The sequence below is a fragment of the Hirundo rustica genome, chromosome 20 (genome assembly GCF_015227805.2).
Source record: "Hirundo rustica isolate bHirRus1 chromosome 20, bHirRus1.pri.v3, whole genome shotgun sequence".
NCBI classification, from domain to species: domain Eukaryota; kingdom Metazoa; phylum Chordata; class Aves; order Passeriformes; family Hirundinidae; genus Hirundo; species Hirundo rustica.
The window spans coordinates 10,017,447-10,028,000 of NC_053469.1; the positions used below are offsets into that span (position 1 = coordinate 10,017,447).

Here is a 10,554-nt window from a genome sequence, read left to right on the forward strand (position 1 = left end):
AATCCTGTGATCTCCTGAGTTGGGAGGGACCCACAGGGATCATTGAGCCCTGCACAGACACCCCACCAACCCCACCCTGGGCATCCCTGGCAGCGCTGTCCAAAGGCTCCTGGAGCTCTGGCAGCCTCGGGGCCGTGCCCATTCCCTGGGGCACAATGAAGAGGTGCCCTCCCTGCCTCCCACATTTACCTGGCCTCCAGGATTTGGGTATAAACGGCTTTGCCCTCTTTTCCCCTCTAGCCAAGTTCTGTCTTTGAAAGAGAAGATGATGGGTGATGGATACAAAGGGATTCCAGGGCCAGGTCCCCTGGTAAAAGTCATCTCTGCCCCAGGCTGGTGCTCAACAAGAGGCATCAGAGAGTTTGGGCTCTGCATTGCAGCAGGGTCACTGGGGGAGGAGCTCTGGCATTAATATCAGCTACTGCAGAGATTAAGAATTCAGCAAAACACATCCTGAACATTTGTCCTCTTTGCACAGAAAGGAAAGACATTAATTTTTCAGAGGATCATTTCCATCCCCACCAGGCTCAGCTAAGTTGAACCCACAAGCCTGATTGCAAAAGTGAACTTGAACCACAAAGGTCTTTTTGGGTCTTGCTCTGTGGTGTCCTCTGAAAGCCAGATAAAGAGATGAAGCTGGAATGAGGGACAAGGGGAAGCCAGGTAGAGCCACAATAGCCTGGAGATTACTAAAATTCCCTTTTAGTAAAACCCATCTGCCCATTTTCCAGGACCTGTGGTTACAATTACAGTAACTTGTGCTCGTTTATTAATTGTGGATTAATGGGAACCCTGCTGGTTTCTGTTTCTTTGTCCTTGCTGGGATATACGTAGAGGAAAGCAGGGAAATTCCCGCAGGTCTCTTCCCATGGGGAGGAAACACATCAACCCTCCAAAGCTCACTTTTTTGGGACAACAGAGCTGGAAGGAACCAGCCTGGGGAGAGGCAAACAAAGGCCCATGTCCCTCATGCCACCCTGTGTCCCCCTCCACAAGACAAAAATCCTTCGGGCTTTTGAGCCTTCCTTCCCTCCGAAGGAAAAGGCCCTTTTGAAATTCAGAAACCACCTTTTCACTGGTTTGGCTCATTTGGACTCAATATAGGGAGTCTACTTGAAAATGAACAGGGAAAAGAGATGTGCAAAGGCAGAGGAGGAAATCTCATAAATCTGGACAGCAATTCATGGAATTCAAGATGCAAAATAAGTTAATTCCTACCTATTATTTTATTCTTAGAAATGATCACTCTCCAGTCCCCCCAGAAGGGTTCTGTAGATGACTGATGCTACTGCTCCTCCACAAACCATATTTATAATGTTTTCAGCCAGTTCTGCAATTACTGAGCTCTGGAGCCATAATTTGATTGTTCTGCTGATGTCTGAAGAGATGAACCAGCTCTGACTGTAAATACCTGGCAGCCATTCCAGCTTTGTCCATCAATGACCCTCACAAAGTCTGCAGGGTCCAGAAGGTTCCAAATCCCATTACTGGGTGTTCCCCTTCTCCGATCACTGTACATTAAAAATAATTCGAGGGTACAACTCTGACCACTGCTGATTGCTCTGCTTCTAATTGCCTGTTGTTTGGTGTAGGTGCTGGGGGATGCTTGTATTTCACTTAGGCTGGGGTGGATGCTCCAAAAAAACATCAGGAACACTTTGGGAATAAACAGGAAGATAAAGCAGCAAGGTCTCTGTGGGAGGTGCAGAACCTCCCCAGGCTCCAGTGAGATTTGAACTCACGACCCCTGGTTTACTAGACCAGTGCTCTAACCCCTGAGCTATGGAGCCTCTGAAATTTGGCTGCTTTTGCCTCTGCAAACATTTCATATCATATTTTTCTCATAATTCTGGTGTGAAATGGCACCAGCACTACTGGAATATGCTGCTCCAATCATTTTCCATTCTCTTTCCAAAGTGCACCAAAACCCATCAGAGACAAAAAACCACCACCACAAGGTGAACCCAAAGCTGGAATTTGCTCTCCTTCAGCTCATCCCTGTCAGGACATCAAGATGGATGACTCCCTTTTCCCCAGCCCAGCAGCTTGAGAAGCTGTCAAAGAAATTATGATACTGGGCCTCTTCATAGTTGTTGCACTTATTTATCAAAAAAGGACAGGAACAGGGGCCATGAAGATGCTCCGAAAACTGAAGTCCCTCTCACATGAGGAAATGTTGAGAGAATTGGAATCATTCAGCCTGGAGAAGGCTCCAAGGTGACTTTATTGTAGCCTTTCAGTACCTGAAGGGCCTCCAAGAGAACTGGAAAGGGACTTTTCATAAGGACATGGAGGGACAGGACACAGGGAATGGCTCCCACTGCCAGAGGGCAGGGCTGGATGGGAGATTGGGCAGGAATTGTTCCCTGGCAGGGTGGGCAGGGCCTGGCACAGGGTGCCCAGAGCAGCTGTGGCTGCCCCTGGATCCCTGGCAGTGCCCAAGGCCAGGTTGGACACTGGGGCTGGAGCAGCCTGGGACAGTGGGAGGTGTCCCTGCCCATGATGGAGGGTGGGACTGGGTGGTCTTTAAGGTCTCTCCTACCCCAAACCAGTCTGGGATTCTCTTATACCCCACCGGAAATCAGCTGTGTATTTATTTCTCCCTCTCAGCTCTTCACAGAAGTCACTGCTTCCTTAGGAGTCCATGTTTTGTTCCTTCCCTGCTGCTTCATCCTCCCTTGGGGAGTCCTTTGGATGCCACCTCAAGGCTGAATCTGATGGACTGTGGGACTGAACACTCCCCAGGCTGAGCTTCCAGCTGGGGGTGAAACTGTCACAAAAGTGGGCTAAATGTGGAGAAAGCAAGAATCACAGAGAACAGAACTTTGGATTTAGCATTTGGCCAATGAGAACCTCTGTGATGCCCAGGAATATTCGTGTAGAATTGTTCAGTATGGGCAGTGCCAGAGTGCTTGGGAGACTCCTCCTATAGATCCCCCACCACGGTGGCCTGGGCTGGCCCTTGGGGAATTTCTGTGCACAGAAGGAGCAGCTCTGGCCCTGCACAGTCCCTTGTGCACCAAGTCTCAGCTTCCTCACATCCAACAGGCAGCTCCTGCAGAACTGGAATAGAAAAGCCCTGTCTGGAACACCTTGAATTTGAGGGAAGCATTTGTGGAGACTGCAGCAAGTCCAAGAGAGGATGCTGGCTGTGCATTAAACCCTCAGGCACAGAAGTGTCTCATGGCAGCGGAAAATGTACAGCAGCAGCTGAAGAGGACTCTGAGTTTCAGGGTAGAGGCACAAAGAGAAAATATAAGTACAAATGGTTAAAGGGTGACTCAGAATAAGCCACATTGTGCCTATTATTCCTGGTCTTTTTTGTGGAAGAAAATTGCTCTCTTTGAAAGAAACCAGAAATTAAGACCATCCATCCTCCCGAGCGTAGAAAAACACAAACCCTCATTAGGTGGGCTGAAAGGCAATTCTCAGGCCTTTATCTGACAAGCTAAGAGCAGGATTCTGTCTATAGCTTTTAAGGAGAAATGATGAATTACCTGGCATGGGTTCAGTGCCTGAGCTTGGCATTGGATAAACTCACAAAGAAGCCTGAAGCCAATCAAACAACTTTGTACAAACCCTGCTGAAAGCAGCCCTTTGGGGGCACACAGGGAGGACGTGCACCAATAAAATAAAGCTGAAAATAATAATGAACATCCCATGCAGGAACATGTGCTTGGAGCATGGTTTCCGAGAGCAGCTGGGCTTGGAGCCTGGGAACACATGGCTGAGCCATGAGAGACTGCCTGGCAGAAGGCAATAATGGAGCAGTTTGATTCAGGCTGTGTTCAGACCTTGACTTGAAAAATAATATGGTTTAAATGTGTACTGGAGCACTTTGGTGAGAAATAAATGCTTCTGGTAATGAGTAGTGATGCAGTGGTGAATGTGAAAAGCTGGCTGGTGCTGGAAAGGTTGTGTCCTTGCTTTCCTGAGTGAAACTCTGCCACATTTCCCAATGCCACTGTGGTCTGGAATATCTGGATGCTTCACTTTCTGTTTGATCTCTGCTCCATCCCTTCCTGGGAATCTCTCCTGATTTTCTCTCCCTTCTCATGGTGACTGCTGAGGTATGACCCAGGCACCTTGCCCTGTGCCCCTGTGCCCTGTCCTCCAGGCAGGACTCCACCTGCACCCTCAGATGAAGGGTCTGGTGCCTGCAATTCTGCTCCTTGTTCTATTTTTACCCCTAAAACTGCTGCAAATGACTTTCCTCCCACTGCTGAGGAGGAAATCTTTATCCTGCACATTTGCAGTGAGATCTGGCCTGGCTGGACAAGGGCTGTGAGTCCATCCCAGGATTTCTGTGCTAATCCTCTGCCAGCTGCAGGTGGGACATTTCCAGCTGCTCTGTGGCCATGCAGGATCAGCACTGAAGCCCCCCAAACTCCTGTCTCACCACACAGACCCTGAACCAAAGCACAGCTGTCTCCTGCAGTGCTGGGGGGCTCCCCTGAGCACCTCTGGTGGGAAAGCTACTGTGACAAATGAGGAAAACTGGAAGGAATAATAATTGCTAGATGAGATGGGAATGGTCATCTGTTTGCTGGGTCCTGGCAGGACAGCCTCAGTTTCCAACGGGCTGGACAATAAAGGAAATTTCTCCTGGTGGAGTCTGAAGGAACTGGAACATTTTGCTCTTCCAAACAGAGCCTTGGCCAAGTCCTGATGCGAAGTTTGTCCAGGGTCATTATGAAATGACTGCTAATGAAGACATCATGAATTTTCTTCTTTAGTAGGAACTGGGCTGATGAGAAATTGGATTTTGATTTGTTTTTCATGTTTGGATCTGTGTTTGTAGCCAGGTACTATGATTTGGCTTCTACTCCAAGAACCACTTGGTTATCAGGAAGGTGGAAAGCTCTGCCCCAAAATTTCTACATGAGATTCTTCTTGAGTTCAAAACCAGTACCAATACATTGTCTAACAGCACAAAGCTTCCCTGGGCTGTTGAGACAATTCTGCTTTTCTTTGGAACAGGCCTTTCATCATCTTCCCATGGGGAGGTGCAGAAGTCCTGTTGCTGTCAGGGCTCAGGACCAGTCCTGGTGGACCAGGCCCTGACACAGAACACACTTTGCCCAGGTTTAGTGACTAAATTAGGATAAAGAGACTCTGGTGGGAGCTGGTGATGACTGTGAGGGCTGAAGAATTCAAAGTTCATGAGATTACACAATTTGGGGATAAAATGTGCGTTCCTTGCTGTCTTTATCCTAGCAAGCCCCATCTTACAGAGACATTTATCCACTACTGTTGGATATCCAATTTCCACCAACAACTTTTGCCCTGGTCAAACCCATATTCTGGATGCTCTCTGCTTATGGAACACAATATTTTTTACTTGCCATACTGGTAAACTTTAGTTACCAATAGTAAATTCACCTATTTAGTTAAAATTTACCCGTTTAGCTGCAACAGACTCAAATATCGTCTGCCCACTTAGGCAACACCTATCATTGCAGATTCCAATAACTCTTTTAGATTTTATCTTCTATTGGATGCTTCCTGGTTGCTTTTTGGATCCTTGAAAACACTGTGGAGTTGTCCCAGTTTTACCTGTGAGATGAGGAGTTTGAAAAGCAGAACTCGACAGTTCCAATGCCTCTGGTTTTCATGGGAAATAAGAGTTTCTACTGTTATTTGCTTTCACCCGGAGATGAGAGAAATTGCTACAAAGTGGAAATGTTTGTGTGCAGCAAATTAGGCATTATAGGCATGATTCACGGATGATCTTTGCAGTCCTCAAGAATATTTTCTGAACAAAAGTCATATAAAGGGAGCCCCTGGACAGTGACCTCCCGCTGCTCTGTAAAAGCAAAAGGCAGCAGTGGGCAGCAATAAAGCGACAAACCAAAGCCCAGATGTTTGTTTTCCATGGATGGAAACATCCCTCCTGAAGGAACAGCGAGCTTTGCTGGCATTATCTACAGGGTATTTATCTCCAACAAATGAAATTGTTACATCATGTTGGATTTCCGACAAAGTCCCTGGAGCACAGCTGGGATGTGAACTCGGGATGAGAGGCCACCTCAGCTCACACATGAAGGCTGGACAATGTGATGGGCTCTGCATGAATAAACTCTGGTAATGATTCTACCAAGACCTCAGAAGCTGTATCCTCCTAATTATAAGAAAGCCACAAAATCTCAGCAGAATTTTTGATCTGATGCACGGGGAAGAAAAAAACTCATTTCACTCTTGTAGCCATACTTGATACCATTTTATGTCCTTCTAGAAGTGAAAAGGTGAAATTGGAAGAGAAAATTGATGTAGTTCCTATGATACTACACGGCAGGAGGTTCCTTCTGGCCTTAAAATGAACCTTGAATTTTGGACTGGCTCCCCTAGGCTCTCCCGGCCTGTGGGTGCTTGTGGCAGCCACCACTGCCTTAAAGTTCCTGCCTTCCTTTAAAGTACCCTTGTAAAGTTTTCTTGGAAGCCAAGAGGAGTTTCCTCAAATCCTGGGGAAAAAAAAAAATAAAGCTGGTTTGGAATAAACACGTTGCTCTGAGGGTGCCCGGTTTGTTCCCTGTGCTGAGGGAGCAGGAGTTATTTCTGGAATGCAGCTGCCTCTCTTTAAGCTGCTGTAAATTCTCCCTGGAGCCCTCCTCGGATACAAAATTGGTCAAAATTTTACCCTTGACCCGTTTCAGATTAGCAAAGAGCAAAATCCGTCTCGTTCTGAAAAACCACGCGGAGCTGCTGGTGCTGCGCAGGCCAGAGGAGATCTGTGGGCACGAGTCAAGCTGCCTTTCCAGGAATTTTCAGGAACACTTGTGGAACACAAAGACACTGGTATTTCTGAGTATCCCCGTGCCCAGAAGCAGAGGGATTGTGTGCAGCTGGAAGGCTGCATTTCACAGGCCCAGGGCTGTCCCCGAGACACACAAAGTAGTCACACACAGGCAAGAGATTTTCGCAGAGGTCCTTCCGATCCCAGCTCACAGCTGAGAGAGCCGAGAGAAGAAGAGAAACCCCTGTGTTTATTTTTATTTTTTATACATTTCTGGGTCTAGCAGAAGATTGGCTTTTTGGGGTTTCCACCCCTCAGCCTCAGTGGCCAGACCAATTGTCAGTTACAATTGTTTTCAGGTTAGAAATACGCAAACAAAGGGCAGAGAATGAAAAACAAAGGATTTGTTTATGTTACATCTGTGGGAAAGGTAGAAAACTGCTCTAATATTGTACAGTAAATAAAAGATCTGACTCCATTTATGAAAATCACAGAATCACACAGAATCACAGAATAATGAGGTTGGAAGAGACCTCTAAGATCATCAAGTCCAACCTATGCCTTAACACCTCAACTAGACTATAGCACTAAGTGCCATGTCCAGTCTTTTTTTAAACACATCCAGAGATGGTGACTCCACCACCTCCCTGGGAAGACAATTCCAGTGCTTTATTATTCTTTCAGTGAAAATTTTTTTCCTAATATCTAACCTGTACCTTCCCTGATGTAGCTTGAGACCGTGTCCCCTTGTTCTGTCAGTTGCTGCCCGGTGGAAGAGACCGACCCCCACCTGTCTACAACCTCCCTTCAGGAAGTTGTGGAGAGTGATAAGGTCACCTCTGAGCCTCCTCTTCTCCAGGCTAAACAACCCCAGCTCCTTCAAACGTTCCTCATAGGGCTTGTGCTCCAAGCCCCTCACCAGCCTCGTTACCCTCCTCTGGACACGCTCAAGCATCTCAACGTCCTTCCTAAACTGAGGGGCCCAGAACTGGACACAGCACTCAAGGTGTTGCCTCACCAGTGCCGAGTACAGGGGAAGAATGACCTCCCTGCTCCTGCTGGCCACACCATTCCTGATGCAGGCCAGGATGCCACTGGCCCTCTTGGCCACCAAGGCACATTGCTGGCTCATATCCAACCGGCTGTCGAGCAGCACCCCCAGGTCCCTTTCCGCCTGAACACTGTCCAGCCACACTGTCCCCAGCCTGTAACGCTAATAAAGAAGCTCAGAAAAACCAGGGTGACACAGGGCCCCATGCTGCCCGGCCACAGGCGCCAGCCCGGCCCCACCACCCTGGGCAGGCCCCGAGCGTCCAGGAGGGATTGGCAGAGCTTTTGGAGCTCCTTAGGAATAAACCCCAGCTCAAGGCAGCCCTTAGCACTTGTCAGACCCGAGAGAGGAGGAGGTTTTATTGACAGATGCCCTTAATTACAGATGAGTTGCTGAGCTGCAGGAGCTTAACAATTAGTGAGCCAGGCCAGACCCCTGTGGGCTGCAGGAGAAAAATCAGTTTATTGAGTTTCAGTCCTGATATAATGGTAACCATGAGAGAAGGAAAACAGCCCTTCCCCAGCCTCAGGATAAGGGGTGCGGTATATCAGAGTTTACTACTGGAAGTGCATAAAAATAGGGATTTACTCCCCTTTTGTGTTGTGACTGCTCCAGCAGCAGCCGCTCAGCTGGGCCACTTCAGCCCTGTAAAACACAGTATTTCAGGGAGCGAAGAACAAACATTGCCATGGTCATTTTGCTGGGTCATAAATCACAGCCAGCAGTGCGAATTGCCTGCTGCAGAGCCTGGTGGAACTCCCGTGTTGGTCCCTGGCAGTATCACTGCCTCTCCTCAGCTAAATTCTCCAGAAACTCGGCTTGTTGGGCTCAGATGGAAAATCTGGGAATGCACAGCACCACTGACAGCTCAAATACTCCTCACAGCTCCGTAGGAAAGAAAAAAAGAAAATATGTAAATACCAGGAATGCAAGAAATGCAATTTAGAAATGCAAGAAGGCAGACTTTGTGCTAGAACCTCCTCTGGCATCTGGCCATTTTCTTTCCTGCATCTAAACCAGCAAGGAATAAGAGCCAGAGGGGGATGAAGAGCTCAGCAATCCTTGGGTACTACAGGAGATTCTTGGCCCTGGGGCTGGAAATCTGTAAAATCCACAGAGGTGAAGCTGAAAGCAGAGGCAAAATCCCTCACTTGCACTGGTGACCTTTCTGTTGCTGCTCCAGAATTCCCAAGGTTTTCCAAGGGGGAAACAGCACAGATGGTCCAACCCAGAGCTGTGGATTGTAATCTGCCGTGGGATTTGCAGTGGGTTTGTCAGGAGTGATCTGAACGTGTCCAGCTGCTGCAGATAAGGATCTCTGATACCATTTAACTTCCAAGACCCTCACTCCAGACTGTCCCTGCTGGAGCTGTAACAGCACCACACACTCAGCTTGCAAAATTAATGCAATTTCAAGAGGAGATTTAAACTTTTCTGCTGCAAAAAATCTCATTGGAATGTCAACATTATTATCTTGAGTGCCCAGGTCAAGCTCATGGTGGGCAGCAGGAGCACAGTTTCAGGGACAAAATAGGTGGAATGTGACAACAGGAACTCATCTGACCCAAACTGCATCATGAGACCACCAGACCAAGCAGAATTTTCTGCTGTGCCCTGGGGAAGGTGCATTCACTGCTGCAAGTTGCAGTGCCAAAGCTGATCAGAAGGGTAGGAGATGACACCTTACCTCTAGCAGAAAAGCCAAATGACCTGAGCAGGTTGAGCTTAACTCAATTTTGGGTCTGCTAGAGCTGAATAGTAAAGAGAGGGTCCATAATCCTGTGCTGTGATTGAAGGGGTAATTCACTGGGCCCCATTATGGACCCCTGGGTACTTGTTGGACACCAAGCAGACACAGAACCATGGATTCCTGAACAAATATTTCCAGTCAAGCTTACAGCAGCTGCTGGAGATACCATCTTTCCTAACTACTCTCAGGCTGGCAGCAGGAACTTCTGTAGGAGTAAACAAGCTGTTGTTTATGCCAAATGCCCTCAGGAATTTCTCCCTGAAATCTGTTCCCCATCAGACCCTCTAATACAGCACAGCCTCAGTCAGGGTCTTATAATGAGCAAAACTCCCTTTGGGGTCTCCTGGCAAAGCTGTTGTTCATTTTCTTTCAGGGCACTGCAAAGCACCACCCGGATTTTGCTCTTCTTTTTGGCTTGTGCTGTTTGAAAGGGTCTTCCCCCAGAGGGTGCTGGGCACTGCCCAGGCTCCCCAGGGAATGGGCACGGCCCCGAGGCTGCCAGAGCTCCAGGAGCCTTTGGACAGCGCTGCCAGGGATGCCCAGGGTGGGGTTGGTGGGGGTCTGTGCAGGGACAGGGGCTGGGCTGGGTGATCCTGGTGAGTCCCTCCCAACTCAGGATATTCTGTGATTCCATGATTCTGTTAAATAAAAACCTACACAAGAAACTTCAGCACATTTGGTAGGAATGAAGAAGGCAAAGGGGGGGTTGGTTTATCTCCATTTGTTCAGTTGGTTCCTCAGAGGTCTGTGGTTCCCAACTGAGTCCATTGTTATTCCCATGATTTAGGAGGTATCACACTGCCAGAATCCCCCCCGAGTTTCCATGGCTTGCTCTGTGCTGTTCACACCACTCAGCCTGTGCTTCAGGGCCTCAGGCTTGTCCTCATTTGGACAAGCAACATCTGGGGACAATAAAATAACATGAAAATCTGCCCTCAGGTTTGAGGAAATGGCCTTCTGAGGGGCACGTCTGTTGCTTTGCCCAGAGTTTATGCAACGTGCTGGCAGCACCCAAAATCC

General features: G+C 48.1%; 1 non-coding gene across 1 annotated transcript; it reads right to left on the reverse strand.

Annotated features, from left to right (window-relative positions):
- Positions 1-1,717: 1,717 nt before the first annotated feature.
- TRNAT-AGU (transfer RNA threonine (anticodon AGU)) lies at positions 1,718-1,790 on the reverse strand. The gene has a single exon. It is a non-coding gene; the product is annotated as a tRNA-Thr (tRNA).
- Between the last annotated feature and the right edge of the window lie 8,764 nt (positions 1,791-10,554).